This window comes from Ursus maritimus, unplaced genomic scaffold (genome assembly GCF_017311325.1).
Source record: "Ursus maritimus isolate PB19 unplaced genomic scaffold, ASM1731132v1 scaffold_20, whole genome shotgun sequence".
Taxonomy (NCBI): Eukaryota; Metazoa; Chordata; class Mammalia; order Carnivora; family Ursidae; genus Ursus; species Ursus maritimus.
In genome coordinates this window covers 41664334-41686600 of record NW_024424453.1, presented here as the reverse complement: position 1 = coordinate 41686600, position 22267 = coordinate 41664334, and the positions used below count along the sequence as shown (strand labels likewise).

At 41.5% G+C, this 22267-nt stretch overlaps 1 protein-coding gene across 4 annotated transcripts in view; it reads right to left on the bottom strand.

The window, feature by feature from the left end:
- LRRC3B (leucine rich repeat containing 3B) overlaps positions 1-22267 on the bottom strand; it is a 90615-nt gene that overhangs the window by 26498 nt on the left and 41850 nt on the right. For 2 of the 4 annotated variants that reach the window (XM_008709390.2, XM_008709397.1), the window contains exon 2: positions 13294-13500. The exons of the other annotated variants lie outside the window; for them this stretch is intronic. The gene's annotated coding sequence lies outside the window, so the exon portion shown is untranslated. The remainder of the gene's footprint in view (positions 1-13293; positions 13501-22267) is intronic. 4 annotated transcript variants of the gene reach the window in all.

The window sequence follows — 22267 nt, the reverse complement described above, 5'->3', positions numbered from 1 at the left end:
TACAATTATTGTCCCCATTTGCCAGGTGAAGAAGTTGAAGAACAGAAAAGTTAATTAACTTGCCCAAGGTCACAGAGTTAGTAAAGGAAAAAACCAGGATATGAACCAAAATCTATGTTAACCACTATGTGGGGCTTTCTCTCATTTATCATGCCTGCATATATTAAGTGCAAATAGGGGTTAATTAAAAAAATCTCTCTCTCTCGCCAAACTGAAGCTGGACCTTGCCAAGAGGAACTATAGTGATGCCATCTGTATGGGTTTATCATGTGCTTTAGGGAGATGCGGCTGCCATTTCAGTGCTTCACAAAGTGTTCGGGGCTCCTTCTTCTGGAAAGTGGTAACACTGCACTTCCCCATCCTTTCTGAGGCTAGCTGTGGCCATGTGATCACTTTGGCTAGTGAATTCTGAGCAGAATGTAGTTGAGTTTTTCAGGCCTCCTACTTCCATCTTCCTGGCTCAGTGCAGACCCCCTCCCTGACCTATGCTAGACACGTGGTGTGAATGAGAAATCAACTTCTGTTCTTTTACCCCCTTGAGATACGGGTTCATTACAGTTGTTTATCCTCCTTCCACAGATAAAGAAACTAAGGTTCAGAGAATTCTCAGCCTTGTCCACAGTCACATACTAGTAAGATGGGAAGCACTTTGACAAACAGAGAGTGAGGGGCAGTATTATTTCAGAAAGGAGGACCAACTTTAGCAAAGTCAAGAAGGTAAAAAAGTATATTTGAACAATTTCAAGTATTCTTTTTTTCTTTTTTTGAACGGAGAGCACCTCTGATGGGAGGAAAAGTAAAAACCCGAGTTCCGAATGCCAAGTGAATAACGAGTTCATTCTGAACTTATTAGATATGTTTACAGGAAGTCAGCAAGAGAGCTGGAGCAAAGGACCGGAAAGTGTCAAGAGGAGAGACAGAAAAGTGTGAGCACAGATGCAGCTTACACAACCATCAAGGCCAGGACATCATCAAGATTTTGCTACAACCTGCCCAGTTGCTGACACTGCACAGTCCTTTCAATACCACGCAGACTGAGATTCTGACTCTATTTCCTGGGAACCAGCTGGCTCAACCAGTTCCATGCAAGCGGCATTCACCTTTGGTTCCTCTGCTGCCATCAGAAAATGCAAAGCCTTCACAGAGAGGGCTGTGAACTTTCCTGACTTTGTTTTTTAAAAAAAGGGGGGGGGGAAGCTTCCAAGGGAATTGTTCATCCTGCCATGATCCTGACTGAATAATGAGGAAACCATCTAAATTGGCTGATTCACCAGCAGAAACGAGGCAAGGCCACAGTGGACAATTCAGCCAGAAGGATCTTGAGGAAATATTGAGAGGAACAAGCCCTGAGGACTACGGGTCGGCCTCTGTCAGACATCAGCATGCCTTACACTCAGGAAAGAGTCCAAAGAGCTGGCACGACGGTTTGCCTGGCAAAGTGCTATGAATTAAGAAGAGGTTTAGTCACAAGAAATTCTGCTACAGGCGTCTCAGGAAAAGTGAGCAGCCCAGCTCTGCACAAACAAGCAGAGTGATACAACATGGAAATGTGGAGAGGCTGCTCTCTTGAGCCGGAAGAACAGATAACTTCCGGGCTTGACAGACCAGCGGAAGTTGACTGCTCTGAGTAGGCAGTATTTCAGGGGTGGAATCTGGGATTAGTTTCACTGCTGAGTCTCGGTCACGTGTGGGTCCACATTGTCCCTGCCCTTCCATGTTGGATCAGGCCTTTGAAAACTGCTGCGCCTTCATTCCTGATCTGTATCGTACAACCCCTGGTGGGGTCCTGCCACGAACCTCTCTGCTCCTGGGGGATCCAACTCCATGCATATCGTCACCGAGCCCTTCTTCATTTCTCTAGACTTTGCTAGAGCTGCTGCGTAGTCTATACCGGCGGGGCCCCAGGAACTCTAATGCTGCAACTGTTCAAATCTGGCTTTGCCAACAGTTGGTGATGCCAGCTGGGTGCTGATTCAGCCTATATCGAGCCAGTTTTTACCACGCCCCTAGAAGTGTGATTTGAACTGCTGTCCCCTTCCCAGATGGGGTAAGGGAAGCACCAAAGCTGCCTTAGTTTCGATTTCCTGGATCCCGGCCTTTCCTCACCTCTTCCCGTATCCACAAGGTGCTCCTGAAGTTCCCGCAGGCCTGCGAACTAAGCATGACTAGAATATAAAAGACCTCAGAATTGAGTTGCTCGGGTTTAACTGGTATGAAAAAATGCAGGCAAAATTGTTTTTGCGAGTCGTTCTTGATACATGCTGCAGAATGCCTGTGCAGAGAAATACAGGGTGTAAATTAGGAAATCTCAGATGTTGCATTGTTTTGGGTAAACACAATGGAAAAGTGAAATAGGAAATACAGAGCTAATTGATGTAGAAGAAGGAAAAACAGCAATCTTTTGATGCTAATGTTCTGTGGATGAATGCCCCATGTGCTGCGTAAGGGGGAGGGGAAGCACCATCCCACTGGGGTAATAATGCCCCTGGTGTGAGAGCCCTGATGTGGGGGCTGCGTGGAGGTCCAGTGGTGCTTGAAAGTGAACAATGTCACCACCAAAAGGAATATTTGATTTTTTCTCTAGGCTGGGGACTGTCTTTTCAGTGGCACTCGGCCAAGAAACATGTTTTCCCGTCTCAATGACAGGACTTCCTGGGGGTAAAGAAATAGCTCTGCCCACCAGGAACAAAAGCAAAAGAAATGAAGTAAAGGAGTAGACCAGATGACAAGAGAGCAGCCAAAGAAGTTTTCTTCTTTAGGGAACAATGTGTGTGTGCTTGGTGGGTTTGGAGCAAAGGAGAAAGAGAGAGTGAACTTGAGAGGTTGCAAGGGAAAGGTGACGATAAGGAGACACACATTATGTGTCCAGGGGTCTCAACCCTAGGCATTATGCAAGAAGAACAAAGGAAGTGTGAAATAAATGGGTTGGACAACGAGGAGATGCTGGCTACACCACCCTTGGGGAGTCCTGAGTGAGAAGGGCTTGGGGCTCACTTGTATGAATTGGCTATCACGTATAATGGATCTGGTTAATGGCTGAATCTGGTAAACACACTGCACAGAGTGATTTATTAAATGAATTTTTTTTTTGGTTGATAAGCTCAATTCAAGAGCCTTTGTCCATTTCAGAAATACTTCTACTCATACCAAGTTCATCAACCATCTGGTTGCTACTCTACTGCCAGACAGTGATTGACGTTAATGAAAATATGGTGATGAGAATGATGACTGTAATTGTAGTGGCTGACAGTTAGTTAGACTTTACTTTGGACTATATGCTTTAGACACATCATATCATCTGATTCCACATGCAGAGCCACCCGGAAATGTGGGAGCCACTTTGGTTCCCTTTTACAGACGAGGAAATCAGGGCTCCAACAAGCGTGCTTGAGTCAGGTGCACAGTCTGGATTTTGACCCAGATCTGCCAATTCAAGAGTCTGAGCTCATGAACATTATGGGATCTCATCTCTTGCTGGGCAGAACTGATGGGGTTGATATCTATTCCTTCCAGTAGACTGTGCGGAAGAGTTTCATGTGCTACAAATATGTTCTCATAAATATATTTAATCAGCTTTTCAAATAAGTTCCCCATTATAACTACTTATCCAATATTACCCTTTTATTAACCATAAAAATCAACACCTATAATTGTGTTTGTTAACGCAGTTTAGTGGGATCCCAAAGGATAGATTTTAGATTATCTAAGGCTAAAAGAACTTCCATGAACACAAAAGAACGACAACAACAAAAAAAGGACAAGTAAATGCCAACGAGAACTGAAACTATATATTAATTATTTCTTTTGCAACCTTTCCCCACTGCTTTCTTGCTCCCTCAAAAGCTATTCTTTTAAAAGCCTGACCCAGACCACAGTATTTAAAGTGTCTTGTGTAGTATGTATGTCACAAAAATACACATTTGGGAGAAAAAAATAAAAGTTTTTCTTTTCTCTGTCCAATGGTGCCTTTGGGTTTTAGCTTCCAAAATAAAATCCTAAGATTAATAATGAAATAGGAAGGATAAAGCCGGGGCGCCTGGGTAGCGCAGTCGTTAAAGCGTCTGCCTTCGGCTCAGGGCGTGATCCCGGCGTACCGGGATCGAGTCCCACATCGGGCTCCTCCGCGATGCGCCTGCTTCTTCCTCTCCCACTCCCCCTGCTGTGTTCCCTCTCTCGCTGGCTGTCTCTCTGTCACATAAATAAATAAAATCTTTAAAAAAAAAAAAAAAGGAAGGATAAAGCCATCTTTCTGGATTTGGATACTTGTCTGAAATATTTGGAAATCTGTGTTTTAAGATATACCAAGATAGGTCCCCTCTCTGGGATGAACTATACCCTTGATTCTTTTAACCACAATGAAACAAAAGATGTTGAGCCCAAGAAGGAGAAGTCAGCTAGTTTCCTCTACCAATCCCAGTGCCCCAGCAATTTGTGCATATTAGCCACAGGCTCTCTGTATTCTGCTTGAAGGTGTAAGAAATCAGTTCTGGGCTGCAGGGCAGGAACAGCACATTTGTGAGTTGGGGTGACACAGAAGTTTAAGGAACTATAGAAGTGCCTTATGTGTGACATTTCTGGGATAATCTTCCAGCAACTGGATAAGATAGAAAATCCTATTTCTTAGGCATTGGGAAATTTGCAGTCTCTGCCCACGGCATTAGACTTCATCCAGGGAAATCCTATCAGAATCTTCTTTTGTTTCATTTGTGAAAGAAAGACACGGTGGGTTTCTAAGTAGATTAACAAGGCGTATATTTCAAAAGTGCAACTTAGTGGAATTCCTAAACATAGAAACTTCAAGAGTGTTTACCACATAATTTTTTTTTTCCCTCAGAGAATATTTTTACTGGGAAAGTTCTTGAAACTGTGGGACAACCATCACGATTTATTGACACCCTTGGATTAACATAAGAAGGAAATCTTTGATACGGCAAGAAGCAGGAGATTCAGCTTTTTATAGAAATTTTCCCAAAGATCTCCCATCAATTTCAGTTAATACTAAAGCTCTGCACATTCATTTCTCAATAAAAAAAGAAAAAGACAGGCTTAAATATCAAGCACATTTGACATTTCTTCTATAAAAACAAAGTTGTATAAAAAATTGTTTTATAAAAAACAAGACTTGTATAAAAACAAAGCTAGTTATCAACTGTAATTTTCAGCAACTTATTTTAACCTCTCTGTAACTCATTTTCCTTATCTATAAAATGGGGACATTGATTGTCCCTACCTCAGGATTGGCTTATCTGCTTCCATAGTCTCATTCTACTAGTCTCCATTTGACTCTTAGGTGGAATAATGACAGGTGATCCAAGCCCGAAGGTGAAACGGAAGAGAACGTCATGTTTGCCAAGTAACCTTTGATACTCTGGCAAAGGTAGTGCTCAGAACACCCTTCTTCCAAAATGGAAAAAAATAACTTGCAATGAGGGACTCCTGGGTGACTCAGTCATTAAGCGTCTGCCTTCAGCTTAGGTCATGATCCCAGGGTCCTGAGATCAAGCCCTGCCTGCATCAGGCTCCCCGCTCAGTGGGGAGCTTGTGTCTCCCTCTTCCTCTGTCTCTCCCCCTGCTTGTGCTCTCTTGCTCTTTCTCTCTCACTCTCAAATAAATAAATGAATAAAGAAAATCTTTAAAGAAAATAACTTGCAATGAAATGGATCTTCAGGGCAGCCATTCTCTCCTGGAGCCTGTCACATATAACATGGTCATTACCTGTACTAATGTAATAATACATCCTTAAAGTTATACAAGTATAGACTTCCCCTCTGGATTGTGATGGGTAGATGGTAGACTGGTGTCTGGTTTCTAAATTCTAGTTTCTAAATCATTCATAGAGTATCTCTTCTATGTATCAGGTTGGGGAGGGTAGTGGTCAAGGAAGGACCAGAGATTTCAAGTAAGAGGTCCTACATGAGGATGCCAGGCACAACTCTGTGCCTCTTGAGTTGGGGGTGGAGAAAAGAATAAACCCGTAGAAGACAAGGAGGTTGTAAAACCCTCCTGGAGGGAAAGAAGGTGACAAGGGAAACATCCACTCTCTCTTTAGCATGGATGTCACCGCATCCTGGGAGTCCAGACAAGTCTCCACTAAATGGGCTGCTCACCTTAGCAAATGGTAATGACATTCAGTCATTGAGCAGCCATTTACTGGGGGTCTGCTACGTCCCAAGGACCCATTAAAGTGCCATGGATGCAGAAATAAAGACAACGGAATGAGCCCCTGACTTCACAACAAGGACCACAGACTCCATGCGAGTGAGATGGACACCACCTCCCTATTCGACCATGAGTTCCTGTATCTCAATCTTAGTGACAACAGGCGCCATGGGGAGGAAGAAAGAGATCGAGTCCAGGCTTGGCAGTGTGATTCGGGGCAGACGACTTAACCTTCCTAAAATTCTGTGAATTTATTTTCAAATGAAAGCAAAACCATATGGTCTCTACTGTATCTTCTTTAGTCTCTACCTGTTAATTATAAACAAAATGCAGAGAGAAGCTACTTTCTTATTCTGGCAAGAAAATCTTCAGGAGGACTATCAATATGGGATGTTTAACACCACAGATAGAAGATCCTTAACACTATCTAGCACACAGTCATCATTTCTTAGAGGAGATTACGCACCATCACATTTCCCTGGCTACCCCAGGACTCCGAACTGTTCCAGAAATTATCTAGTCACGCTAGCACGATACCGAATGCGTAACCAGACTGTCACAGGGGGCATCATTTCCACCATCAGCAGCAACAGAGTGAAAAGGATAAATAACTCTTTATAAATTGATGTCAAAATGCATTAAAGAACTAAAAAGCTCTTATGTTATTTTGATTCTTCAGCAAAGATGAGACACATGGAAGCTGAAATTATGCAATTTGTAAAGGAGAAGGAGGAGGACCTAGGATAAGCAAAAGAGCTTTTTTCCCCCTTGAAATGCAAAACAACACCTGGGAAAACACGGTTTATTATGTTTTTTAATACATAGAGTCAAGAAAATAAATCCCAGCATTCTGGCTTGTCTGTGTTTTGTTAGTTTCCTTGACCTTTAATAACTTTCTTAAAAATCACAAAGAGCGTGCAATGAGACCCTCAGAGGGAATTTACCTTAACCGCCCTGGGGTGAGAAGCAGATTCCCACCTTCCTCAGGTTCTCCCTTCTGCCTTCTACTGTGCAAGACTCTACCTCACCTCTCCAGAAACCCAAATGTGGGGAAAAGGGCTGGGTGGCACCAGGACGGTTGGGAAGGGCCTGTGCCCTGGTGTTGGGGGGCAGCTCTGATGACCCTTGGCCTCCCCTGGCCCATGGACCAGCAGCCCTGGTGGCACCTGCGAGATTCTTAGAAACGCAGAATCTCAGATCCCATCCGAGACCTTCTACATAAGGACCTACACTGTCACAAGGTCCAGGTGATTTTCTTGCCCTTGAAAGTGTGACTTGCCCTACCTCGGCCTCACCTGCAGGCTGATGGAGGAGAGAGCATGAGCACTGCAGAGGGGTGGGTCGTGACCACGGAAGAAATGAAGCTCAGGGACCCACTTCTCTCCTAAATGTGGCATTCCTTTGCTTTTTCACCACCTCCCGCCTTGCGTCACTCACCTTCCTTCATTCATGTGTTCATTCAACAGAGCAACAAGGCTCCTATTTTCTTAGAAGCCTCCTAGGTGCCAGGCACTGTCCTCGTCTGTGTTGAGGGTACAGCAGTGAACACGACAGACCAGGTCCCTGCCCTCATAAAGCTTCATTGAGGGTGGAGGAGAGTAAGATGGACAGGAGGCAAACACAGAAATAAACCACTTCATTTCAGGGAGTAACTCTGAGTAATAACAAACCAGGATAAGAGAAGCATGTTATGGTGGGATGGTGCTATTTCAGATAGGGGTTGGGAGAAGCCTCTCCAAGGAGTTAACTTTGGAGCAGAGAACTGACTGAAGTAAGGTACCCCATCTCTGAAGAGAGTGGGGGAACAGTGTTCCAGACAGGAGGAACAGCATGTGCCAAGACCCTGAGACATCCCCAGCTTCTTTGAGGAAGAGTGAAAAGTCTAGCTTAGCTGAAGCAAAGTGGGCAAGGGCACAGCGGTAGAAACAGGTTTGGAGAGGTCAGCAGGGGCCAGACTGTGGAGGTCTTCAAAGACCACAGTGGGGGGGGGGTTAGATTTTATTTTAAGCATGATGAGAAGCCACTGGAAGATTGTGAGCAAAGAAGCAAGTTTGTCTGGTTTATATATTGAGAAGATTGCTCTAGCTGGTTGTGATCATACCAAGGCCACTGGCCATCACCTCTCTTGCAGAAGCACCTACGATGCTACAGACTGTCCATCCCTAAGGGTTTTGTACCTCCTTGTTTAAATATTTGATGACTGGGTCAAAAACTGAATGAGTGAGTGAAAGGTTCTGATGCCCTGATTTGGGCTACCCCAAAGCAAATAATCTTATGCTATGCCATATTCATAAAGTTCTTTCCTTGTCATATCTATCTTGATTTGCTATAGGATAACAGATATACTGTCAGCAGAAAGCCCATCCAGATATTTCTGGAAGATCTGAGCTTTTTAGAGAATTCCAGATTTCCCTTTGTTTCTAATGGGAGACCATGGAAAATACACATTTCTCTCATAGGCAGAACTTAAAAAAGAAATTCCTCCCAGGAAGGTTGTCTCCCCTCCTTATCTCAAAGACTTTCATAGTAACCTTCAACAGAATGTGAATTGGGTATCAGATGACCTTCAAAGTTATTTTTTTTAAATCTCTGTTTCTGTGAATCTATGATTTTATGTTCTCTGATTGTGGTGCTTTTCCAACCTTTCTTTCAGAATAATCTTCAAGAATCAGCATCATGACTGGCATGTGGCTTTGAGGGTCCCCTTGCTCTTAGGTGCAAAATCTGGTTCCTCAGACACCAACACTGACCAACAATCCCTACTTCTGCCAGATGTTCATAAGTTTCATTAAGGAGTCCTCTCTGGTGCTTTTGTATATCCCTAAAACATTTTTAGAAATCTTAATCTGGCCATTTATCATCTTGGTAGCTCAATTTTGGCTAACAATGAGAATGTGTTATGTATGTTCCTGTGTTTCTCTGGAAATATAGCATTATAGCATTATTGTTCTTACATGCTCTAAATAACCTTCACATTTTTATGGCATTGGCACAGGGGTGCTTCCAGCACCCCTCAACTAACTGGCCCACCAGCCAATCTGCTTTCACCCACACAGACCATCCCTTCTTCACATACAAGCCCACTAGCTCCTCCAGAGTGGGCCAGGACCACAGTGCAGGAGCCTGTCTCCTGGCAGTAGTGCTAGCCCTTACCCAACCCCAACCACACCCCACCATTGTGACCATTGCCCATCACAGGCCAAACCTCCCTCATATTTGCCTTCATATGGAAGCTTATGGGAAGTGCAGTCTCTGCAGAACACAGCACTGGGGGTTTAACAGTCTCAAAATCAACCTCTACACATTCCCACTTCCCCAGAGGAAAATATGGCTTCCTTGTATGATGCTTTATTTTTATATAGTCCTATACAATTTTCAAAGTGCTTCATGCACATTATTTTCTTTGATTGTTCAACATCCCTGTGAGTAAGGTAGACATTGCTTTTATCTTCATTTTGCAGATAAGATTAATGACTCATCTTCACAACTAGTCAGTGATGAAGCTAGACTGAGAAGTCTGCTCTCTGACCCCTAGACTCATGCCCTTTCCATTCCACCATGACACCACACCCAAGTCCTACTTCAGGCTGTGATTCTGAAGCACAAATATGTCCATTCTATACGCCCATCCACTCAGTGCCCGCACTGAAGCCGAGATACCCACCTTCCAAGACCATGCTTCTAGACCAGTGCTCATAGATGTCCAAAATATAAACATGAAATAAACCAAGGATTGATCTAATGCTGCCACATTTTATCTGGCCAGATACCACCATTATTTCATAAAAGAAGTGACACGTTCACCACAAAAACAGAAAGGAAAACATTTTAGAATAAGAGCTAGTCTTTCCTAAGAAACAACCATTAAACCATTTTATACCACTCCACTCTATTTTTAAAAAATTATATTTTCACATTTAAAATGCAGACAAAATGAAAGCAATTTTCCTTTAACTGTACCTTATATGCAATTATTATTGACACAGTTTGTCAATCCCAGTGTGTCTCTCTAGATACATTCAACACTGCAAGAAAAACCAGTTATTTCAATTAACTTCATTTCTGTCAATACTATCAAACACCCAGTTTCACATACTATTTCGTAAAAATGGAAATGACACTCACTAGGGCTTCTTCACACACCTCGGAATATTCTGGGCAAACTGAAAGAAGTTGAGAATTAATTGTTTCTATGCCACTAGCCGCTTTTCTGACTCTCTCTCCCCCTGGAACTCCAGGAAGACAGTGGGTAGTTGGCAGGGCGTGGCTCTGGCTGAAGGTGGCAAGCACTGCAGGAAGGGGGCTGCGGCACCTGGGGCCGCTGCCGAGACCCAGAGCTGATGGCATAGGCCTGGCTCACAACCCTGCCTGTTGCAAATCATCTGACTGGGGTATCACAGGCACTTGCATTGCATTTCTGATTTTAAGAATCACTGGCTGTGTTTACATGCTATTCCTGAATGTCTCCATTTTATTTTAAGAAAATGACATACGTTCCTACCTGTATGGTTTCCATCTACCTACACCGGTATCTTCCTATGTGCAATAGAAATTAGGTGGGAAAACTCCATAGGGAAGACACTTTATGAAAGTACAGAGAGAACATACATCAAAGATTAGAAAACATCAAGAGAAGGATTTCTTGGCCTCTCTGCTTGTGATACCCCAGGGTGTTTCCAATTACTTCGAGTCATGGAATGTCAACACAATAGCCCAGTAAAAGATGATGTTCAATCCATTTTAGGTTATATTTAAGCACATGCTATTTGAGAGACAATCAGGAGCGATGATGAATAGGATTCAAAACATGTTGACAATCAGGTCAAACCTGGTGACTCTTCACTGAGAAAGAAAACATGAGAGGAGTAGTTTGTGGGTTGGAGCGGAGAAGGAAGGGGCAAGTTTGAATTCCTTTCTAGGAATGCTCAGTTTGCTGCACCTGTGGGAGTTTCAGGTTGTGAGGTCTCATAGGTACTTACAATCCATTTAATCATCTAAAACTATTTGTAATATATAGGTGAACTTAACAATACAGAGTTTAGGGCACAAGCCCCCCACAGTTGAAAATCTGTGTGTAACTTCTGACTCCTCCAGAACTTTACGAATAGCCTACTGTTGACCAGAATGCTCACTGAGAATATAAACAGTTGATTAACATATATTTCGTATCTGTTATGCATTATATACTGAATTCTTATAATAAAGTAAGTTAGAGAAAAAATGCTAAGAAAATCATAAGGAAGAAAAGTACATTTACAGTAACCTACGGCGTTTATCGAAAAAATCCACGTGTAAGTGGACCCAGGCAGTTCAAATCCATGTTGTTCAAGGGTCAACTGTGTGATTAATGATTGCAAACCCTGTGCGAGGCTCTAGGGACTAAAACAAGAACATGGCACCTGCTTCCACAAAGAGCCTACATTTGAATAGTAACAATTTCTGGAGTAACTGAGAAAATGCATTTACTCTTTGAAAAAAATTGTTTTAAAATATATAATTCATTTGGAAATTTTAAAGAGCATCCTTTTTTTATTTTTTTAAAGTAATCTCTATACCCAGTGTGGGGCTCGAACTCATAATCCCAAGATCCAGAGTCACACACTCTACCCACTGAGCCTGCTAGGCACCCCATCTTCTTTTTTTTTTTAAATAAGAAAACAGGAATCGAAGTCAAGTGCTGTCACATTTGCATAATTCCAACATTTTACTTTTGTTATTTTAATCTGGCTAAATTAGTCAAGAGCCTACATTTTATTTCAGTCCATTTAATTTCATCTTAATATTTTTCACATTCATGAGTAAATGTGTTTGCTTTTGTCCTATGACAGTATGACAAAATATATTTACCAAATATTCATAGTTAACCTGTTAAATTGGATGGTGCAAAAAAAAATTGGATGGCTTCAAAAATACCTCCATGAATTAACTTTGGGAGACGGTGGAAGTCACAGCCATATTTATTTATTTTTTTTAAGATTTTATTTATTTACTTATTTATATAGAGAGAGAGATCAAGCAGGGGGAGAGGGAGAGGAAGAGAGAGAATCTCAAGCAGACTTTGTGCTCAGCACGGAGCCTGACACGGGGCTCGATTTACCATGAGATCACAACGAGAGCCGAAACCAAGAGCCAGATGCTTAACCGACGGAGCCACCCAGGCGCCCCATAGCCACATCCTGATAGTGCTCCGTCATGAATCCGCAAACTACCCCAACACAAACCTCTCTTGTAAACTGCAGAGTATGCTCGCTTCAAAACTTCAAGAGGTTTAAATGACTTCTATTAAATCATGAATTGACTTAGTCCAAAATCTCATCAGCAGCAAACCTATTCATTTCTCTGTTATTTATTTATTATTTGTTATTTATAATCTCCACGAGGCCAGAAGATGAGATTGGGTCTCCTGCAGCCTGCCAGCTTTCCAATCTGGTGCATAATCCACGGTTCATTTTCAGGAACGTGCTAGACCTGAATGTCTCTCTTTTATTTTAATAAAATGGCTTAAATTCCTACCTGTATGGTATCTATCAACCTCTGCATATCTTCTTCTATGCCAGTCACAGTAGAAGGCAAAGCAGCCAGAGAGACCCAAGCCAGGAAGCAAGATTGAGGGCAGAGCTTTTACCCCATCCTGTGCCAGGGGACTGCTCCGGGGAATTCTCTTCTGTCTGGATTACAGGCTGGGAGTACGTATGGAACAGGAAAGCCCTCACTAGTAAGTGTCTATCCAACCCCTATCCCCACTGCTCTGTCCCATTTTTCTAAGACTGCCCCTCCAAATCGCCCTACACAGCTGAGAAAACCTTAATAGAAGTACATTTTCATTGCACTGTGGCTCAACTCTGGTGTCTTTTTCTCTTCTTATCTACATATTTGGCAATAACCCCTTCGATATCATTGGGTTTTCATCTCACACAAAGGCTATCTAAAGATGCAGCACTATACAGTTGCTGCTGGAAATGGAAACCTCAGCATAAGAGAAATAAAGACTGCATAAGCTCACACAGTAGATACTTCATGTTCTGATTTTTTAAGGATAGGATTTCTACAAAAAAAAAAAAGCAATCTATGAATGCTTTAATTTTTCTTGATTTGACATTTGTGCAAAAAATACTGCTCACCACTATAACAGACCTTCTTTTGGGCTGTTCAAGAGCGGATCTCCAAGGTTCATTTCACGGGGCAACGTTTACATTTGGTGAAGCTAGAATTGGAATTGCAAATGCTAGGAAGCTGGGCAAGTGGAGTGAAACTTTAGAACAGTGAGTAAACTTCAGCTGCCACCCAGCATTCTCATCTCCTGTGCAGCCTTGCTGTTCCTCAAGTCAGCTTGTAGAGTCACTGTGGTGAAAAACGAAGAATATTGTTAACGTTCCAAAGAGTGGCCCCTAAAAATAGTATGCTATGAAGCTGTTTCTGAATTAAGACGTTCAAAAAAGACTTGGATATATTCTATTCAAAATGGATTGATTTCAAAGACACGAAAAAGGAGAAAATATCATCTATGTTGAATGCAAAAATCTTAAGTAGCTACTAGTGCCGCTACTGTAATTTGAACAATGGATTTGAGGCTGAGGTTTTAGCCTCTGATGGAAACTGGATAATCAATTTGAGATTTTATGTCTAATAATAAAAATGTTAATACCTGGCTGACCAGGTTGGAGGTTGGGAACAGAGACTCAGTATGAGCTGCCCATCCAGGAAATGCATGGTACGTAGAATGTTCTTTTTCAAAAGGCGGGTGGTCTTCCCAATGTAACCAATAAATGAAGGGTCTTCTTCTTCTTTTTCTTTTTTTAAAGATTTTATTTATTAATTAGAAAGAGAGAGAGAGAGCACGAGCCAGGTGAGAGGCAGAGGGAGAAGCAGACTCCTGGCTGAGCAGGGAGCCCGATGTAGGGCTCCAGCCCGGGACTCCAGGATCATGACGGGAGCCAAAGGTAGACACTTAACCGACCGACCGAGCCACCAAGGTGACCTGGGTCTTCTTTTTGATTCTTTACAATTAACTGGACATTATAGGAAGACATTTCCATACACTTGCATCACAACTCTTTCGAACACTTAAGAACTGACCTAGCGACTCAACAATGAAACGAAGAAATCAGGCGGGCAACTTCATGTCCTGGTGCAATGGACTGACTTATCACCACCTTTCTCCCTCCAAATCACTGACTGTGATTGCCAGGATATCATATAATTAAAAGCTGTGTTCCCTCTTCCTTGATGTATCTTCAGCTTTGCCCTTTGAAAAATCAAGAATATTCTCTTTAAAATGCATTTTGTCTTCCAAAAACCTTACTCAATTTTAAATTTAAGGATTCTGTTTAAAAAGACTGACATTGCCATGTCAATGTGTATGTATATATTGGATATTTTTATATTCAATATTTTTCCTGTAAATCTAAAAATATATACAGAGCGACACAGTTGTGTCACATATAAAAACGCCAAGGTTTTTTTCAGGGGGTGAACATCTCAGGTACTGGACAGCAATTTCTTTCAAACGGTTGAAGCTTAGAGCTAGGGGTGGGGAGGGGCATGCACAGAACACCATGTGTTTGAAAAGTCTATAAAATGAGTTTAACAATGAATCATTGTTATTGTAGTGGCTTTTCAATCTTCTAACAACAAAACAGATCTTGTGTTTAAAATCCACAGTGTTTATATCTTGGCCTTTCTGGGAGAGTTTTCTGTTAGGAAAGGATGTCAAGCTCAAGTTTGCAAATACAGAAGAAAGAATTCTAGGACGCAATCTGAAGACCTAGAAAATGGTCCTGGTTAAAATAATCTGCTTCACATCCCTGAGCCTCAGTTTCCTTTGTCAGTAAAATGGAGCTAGCCTGGGTCCTTTAAATAGAGATATTCTTTTTGTAAGATGTATGAGAAAAGGACTCTGTTCGCCTCTCTCAATGCAGAGTGCACTATGATGCCCTTGGCACAGGATGTGATGAACACCCCCCGAATGAAAGAACTGAGATATCAGAATTCTTCTCGCTAGCTCTTTGTATGTGCTGATAAAGACATGAATGGTTACTGAGTTTTTATGATGTGCCCAGTACCACACTGAGCTCTTTCTGTGAATTATTGCTTTCCACTTGCCCAATGTAATGGGGTAGTAGTTATGATTAACTCTATTTTATGCTCGGGGAAACTGAGACACAAAGTGGTCAAGTAACTTGCTCAAGGTGACCCATGAGTAGGACTGGAAATTCATACCCAGGCTTATTATCTCTTTGGACACAATAAAGAAACAAATAAGGAACAAATGACTTTTGCCTTCAGCTTTGATTCCTGATATTTTTATAGCACATACGGTACTTCATGGGATTCCCAGAAAACTCTGGAATAGCAGGACCTTTATTTGACAGATTTATTAAAAGGCCCAAAGCTCAGAAAGAAGAACTAATTTGCCCAAGGATCTAAGTGGCATAGTGAACAAGAATTCAAGCCTCCGGAATAGTAATACAATGAACATTCCCCTGTATCACCCACCACGACCTTCTATCAAGCAGTGGGGTGGGTGAACTAAATCCCTTCAGTTATTTTGGGAAACACAGCACTAATGTGTCTCTCCATATTCTAGAAGACTGCTTCACATCTCTCACTTGTGAAAGGCAAAGTGATGAAATGATTTCTCTTCAGAACTGAGCATCCACCAGGAAATGTAGCTCCTTTCCTCAACCACCCTCACTTCTCCTGTGATGAAAGAAATAGATTAATTAACAGCACCCACGGATAAAAATGAACAGGACAAAGGAAAGAAATGATTAGAACGAAGTGCTAAACTGATGGCAAACTCAATCAGAGGCAGAAGGGACAGGAATAGTAATTCAAACCACCTAAAATAGAAGGCTAAGTGGGGTGGAGAGGGGGAAAAAGCATTTTATTAAGCTCTGGGAAATGTGATTACATTTGGAATGCACTGGAATGGGTGAGGAGGACTTGATCTTTTGCCTGGGAGCCACTGTGCACCCCCAAGTCACAGAACCGAACCCAAACAAACAAAGCAAAACTAAAATAATTGGCTTGGCAAGGGTATCTGTTAACACATCCTGCTTATGGAAAATCCAAGAAATCATCCTTCACCGGCAACCGTAGGACTTTAAGTAAGATTCAACTTTGGCGAGAGAAAAGTAATGAAGTGTGAAATAGTTTTTTCTTCAGGATGGCAAATAAGAAACCTCCTCTATTTTCCAAATTATTGGTTTACTCTCTTTAAATAGGGCAGATTTTACTAAGGAAGTCAATCGTAAGGAATGAGAATCAAGCAATTAGTGAAAGTCGGGGTTCATCACTCCTGGGGTCATCAGGGGCAAAAGAGCAAAAATTGTCTCCTTATTTTACAAATGTTGGAACATTTCGACAGTATTTTTGCTTCAACAATCAAATCTTTAATTTTCTAGCTAAGCCAGTAAGGTTTGTTAATGCAACTAAGGAAGAAGGACCTTCCAACCATGTAAACAATTTGCTTCTTCTCAAGGTAAGGAGCAAAGTAAGAAAAGTAAAGGCAAAGGAGGTGTTCTGGAAGCATGTGACTGGCACGGACTGAAGTATGTCATGGTGGAAGCAGTGATGGCTCCACAAGTCACTCATTCCTCATCACGAGCACAAGGACCCCTTTGGAACATCAGTACATCTGTGGGCCCACTATAAGATAGTTGAGTTTATTTAATATTCATTGACTGAAAAAATAACTAATGACAGTAAGCTACTCTAAATTCAGTAGTGCTTTTGAATGAATTTGCATTTATTAATCTCAATGAATAACATCTTTGTATGTTTACCCAATGGTTGAACATGTGTGTGTGACATATTAATTTGTTCAACCTACAGACAATGTTTGATAAGCGTGCAGATTTGAGGACCCTTATGAGTAATTCGTGGCTCCCTAGGATTCTTCAGCTGCCAGATGGGAACTACTAAACCCTTTCTCTTCTACTAAAGACTCCATGGACTAAAAATAGACTTTTAGAAGGCATTCCAGCATGTTATCCTGCAAAAATTTGCAGTCTATCTGCATTGAAATAGAGCCAGAGTATCATACGCTAAAATGGTAACAGTATTCATTGCTGGCTACAATGGTTTAGGGAGGTTTATTTGCTTTTCTGTATTTTCCAAATTTTCAACAGTAATTATTTATCCCTTTTGTAGTAAAAACAAACAACAAAAAAGCCAAACAAAAACTTAACAAAAGGTCCCCATGCCATGATATCAGGAAGTCCCTAGCTGTCCTTTGTAAACTTAAAAACCCAGATTCTTGGAAAATGTCCCTAATAGCAGCTCCTACTCTCTCCTGGGGACCCAGTCCCGCAAAGCAATGTGGGAAACCATGAGAATGTAAATGTGAATTCTACTACCATGAGGTATTTCACAAATATTGAGTTTCTGATTAAGAACGACTGCATCTTCAGCACAAAAATAATCCCGTCATGCTTCTGCTTACATCCTTCAATGGTTCCCCCCATTGACCTGGAGGAAAATGTCAAAGTTCTCAGAGCTTTTTGATCCTGCCCCCCAACCTCTCTAGCTTAATGCCTAACCACTCTGTTGAGTAACCAATTCTGGCTCGGGCATGGCCTTTCAGAGCTATCCTGCTCGCTACTTCTTGAAAGAAGACGTCTAGTCATTTCCCAGGGCTAGTTTTGTTTTGTTTCTTTGGGTTCAGTTCTGTTACTTGGGGGTGCACAGTGGCTCCCAGGCAAAAGATCAAGTCCTCCTCACCCATTCCAGTGCATTTCCTCTGGAATGAAGGCTCTCCAATTCATTTATAGAGGGAAAAAGACAGCTCCACTACTCTATGCACTCCCAAGACAGCAAATCCATTTTTTTTAGGATTTAACCGCAATCCACATACATCCCCATCATCTAGTTATTTGAAATTTACAGGTCCAAAATACTGTTTATGCAAAAATTAATGATAGGTCCAATGTTGAGTCTCAAAACTCAACCACTGGTGGTACAACTTAAAATTGTTAGTAACCCAATGATCTGTGTCTCCGTATGCAGGAGGGATTGTACAACATTGCCAAGTGTGGTGCTGGCCACTATTTGTTTCCCAATTTCCAGTGTCACCTTCTTCTTTGGTAAGAGATATTCTTTTTGCTAGGCACATGACCACCTACAATAAAAAATTATATACCCAGCCTCTTTTGTAGTTAGGAGTATTCATGTGACTAAGAATGGGACCACACTCTAGGGATGACAGAACAGTGAGCTAAAGGAGCCCCATGTCCCTGAGTGAATAATTTCTTTAGCTCTAATTCCAGTTCTGGATTGTCTACTCTGAATTGTTTCTAGGTGAGAAAATAATAAATGTTTACCTTCTTCAAGTCTCTATATTTACTGGCCATTTTTTTTTTTCAAATCTCTGTCCTTACAGCCCAACCTAATCTTAAAGAATATATGAAGCTTTGTGTGACAACCAGACATTTTAGCAGAATGCAGAATTAGAACCCGTAATAAACGTAATCATGCACTACATTCAGTTAGTGACTATCAAGTGTTAGTGATCCTTAAGAATTCACTTTGAATGCTAGCATCCTCATCAAAATCTAGGAGCTGAAAGACCATGGGGTTGGGTAGACTGGTCTAAACTAAGGTGCTTTTCTTTTTCTCCAAAGGGGGCCTTTAGTAACAGTGAAAAAAATCACAGAGGGAGCATTCCTAGAATTCAAGGGGCCTAGGCATTGCTAAAAAACAATTCAATCTTAGTTTTTAATGTTGTTGCTGGCAAAAATTATTACTGATACCTTTCTTTTCAGGCCAAATCCTATCTTTGATGAAATTGTTATAGTTGATAAATTTCTATTACAAAACAGCAATTTCGATTCTACAAAATACCTAACCAGTACTCTTCAAAACTGTCAAGATCAAGAAAAACAAGGGAGGATTGAGAAACTGTCACGGACCAGAGGAGTTGATAAGGGTAGTGTGGATCCTGGATTGGATCCTGGAAAAGAAAAGCACTGTGGTGACATCCAACTCAAGTCCAGAGTTTGGCTGACAGTGATATGCCAATATTGGAATTTTCATCGTGACAAATAAAGCAGACTAACAGAAGATGTGAACAGGGCAGAGTGAGTGTATGTATACAGGAACTCTCTGTTCTATCTTTAATATTTTGTGCATCTAAAATCATTCTAGATTTTAAAATTTTACTTAAAAAATGGCAATATCTATTGCTCAACAGTCTGGTGGATTGGTTGTGATAACTGGTATAAAACCATGGACTTGTAGGAGGGATCCGGTAAGTAGTAATATCCTTCCTTCCAAGTAAACCTTTAAAATCCCATCAACCCTTTCATTATTAGACAAATGCTTCGACATGTACTTCTTCTGTCTTGGCATACCTAAAAAAAACTATTGTCTTATCATAAACTTACATAAATTTGAAGATAGTTATGCTTTTCTATCCTTTTCTTCACCATCAATTACCTATTTGCCATCGGCTTTTCCTCTTATACTTCTTTTCTTCCCTGAAGACTTTTTCCTTTGTAGTCTTTCCAAGTTTTACACATGTGACTAAATTTAGGATCCAAATCATACTAAGTGCTCTCACAAAGGCATCTGACAGCAAGCTCTGTAAGGTCAAAGCTCCTCCTTCTCCACGGTTCTCCCCCTCTTCCCTCCCCGGGTTTTACGCAGAGTAGGTTCTCAGTATGTTTCTGTTAAATTGATTTAAATTAATAAACAAGGAGTACAGTGAAAGGACCATTTCATGATTCCTGAGTGATTTATTACCTTTGCAAAGATTCCAGCATGATGTCAGATTTAATTACAACACTAAACTTTTAGCGCTCTCATATTTATTTCAAAGCACCAAGTTAGACAGATTTTTCAGTACATCATGAGCTACCCTTGTGAACATCAGATGCCTCTGGGAGCTCCATGAACTCTTTCAAACAACCAGGATAAAAACAGTGAAGGAAATCCTCTTTTAGTAAAATAAAATCATATTCAAGTTTTGACTAAAATTCCTCACAATCGCCAAGGTTCCACTTATTTCCAAAGAGCATCTGGCAAGTCAACAAACTAATTTCTATTTTTTTATTTTTTAAGTCTAGGTCCTTTCTTGCTGATTTAGCCTATTTTAGTGTCTGGTTATTCATTTCTTACACTACACTTTTTTCTTACACTGTATTTTTTAGTTTGTTGCCTCAACTCTTTTCTACATTACTACACTCTACTCTTTTCTGATTAGATAACATTTTGAAGTTTGTTTTGGTAAATTATATAAAAGAGAACACACAAAGAAGTCAGCTGGGAAGAAAGACATGTCAATAAGACAATGTCCAACGGTGCTTCCAGAAAGTACTTTTAGCAGATTTTAATGAGGAGGACAAGAGAACCAAAGATGATACGGAGAAATAGTTTAGTAAGGGTGAGCTTCAGTGACAACAACGTGAAATTTGATTTAGAAGTTAAATACTCACATTAGCCAGTCCTTCAAATGGGATCTGGCCTTGGAGTAGAGATGGGGCCAGCAGCCCTCTGCTCTGGACAGCTCAAATCACCTTGGGTATAAGTCAGGGCCCAATCCCTGGAAGCAGATGCTGCTGATGCTCTATCCTTATTCCCCTGGATCCCTTGATGGTTCTGGTGTGTTTCATTCCTGACAGCTTGTACTCATGACCCTCAGGCCTCAGGCCGCTGTAACTCGCTTTGCATAAATCAGTGCTTCTCAGAGTATGATCTGCAAATCCGGAGCATCACATCACTTGGGAACTTGCTGGAACTGCAAGTTCTTAAGCCCAACCGCAGATCCACTGAATCAGCAACTCTGAGGGGGAAGGCTCAACAACTGTATTCGAATAAGCCTTCTAGGTGATTCTGACACACAAGCAGTTTGGAGCTCCACTCACCTATCTATATACATTGAAAGCCAAGTGACTGGGGGTTTATGTCTTTGGGGAGAGGCGATCTTTGGCCAATGTTGATAGATGTGAGTACACCCAACACCCCAGGTGCCCCACCCTGGTGGGAACAAATCGAAGGTGGGACCCAACTAGGGAACTATACAAAAATATGTCCTGTAGTGAAAACGAAAGTCAGCTTCATCGTTTATAGCCTGGTGTCCCAGAATGACATTGTCCATTGTTAACTAGACTTCGGGCACTGTACTAGAGGCTGGGGATAGCAAGATGAATACAGCTCTTTCTGCCTCAGAGAACTTAGGCCGATTGGCAGTAGTGATGGGAAGCAGACACATGAACGGATATTGTCAACAGATCAATACTGAAATTCAACAATGCTAGGAATACATTTTCCCCAGAATTCTCGAAAGGGACAATAGGCCAAGTTCACTGCTGAAGTGTGGATGAGGACTCGTGAGTCAGGATATGGAAAGTGAACAAAATATCCCAGCCTAAACCACGGACCAAAGCATGAAAATGAGCAACAGAGAAAAAAGCACATGATTTGGTGTTTGTGTGGTGTCAAGTTCAAACTGGAAAGGGGCAGGTGATGAAGCTGAAAAAAAATGGGATGAAACACATGAAAACTTCCGTGCCCTGCAAAGCAACACAGCCTTTTTCTGTACATGATGATTTTAAGCATGAGAGTAACTTGTTCACAAGTGCATAGAAAGATCCTTCTGGCTGAATTAAGAGGGGCTATTCCCTCATTAGGAGACCAAGTCAAAGACTGCAGAGATAGTCCAAGCAAGACATACCAGGGGCCTGAGCCAGAGGAGGATACGTAACGCAAGAAATATTTAAGGGGGGAAATTGGCAGGATTTTGACGGCATAAATGTTGTACTGAATGACGGGGAGGAACTAAGCAAGGACAAATCCAGGTTTCTGGCTTAAGTGATGCAACTAACGTCGAGTCATAATCATTTCCATTTTGTCAGTTCAGAGTGCGGACTAAAACAGTCACGCTGAGAACTGCTCCCCTACCTTGGGAAAGCAAGATACAACTAATATTTTACATCAACACAGTTGACGGAAAACTTCATCAGTGCCGACAGACACAAGGCAACTCTGATTAGCATAGATAGAGAATTGCCTCATCAACAAAAACACCAGGCACAATTAATACACAAGCCCTTCCAGTTAAATGCAATTTAGGCATGATTACTTAAATGGAAAGTTTATGAAATTACCC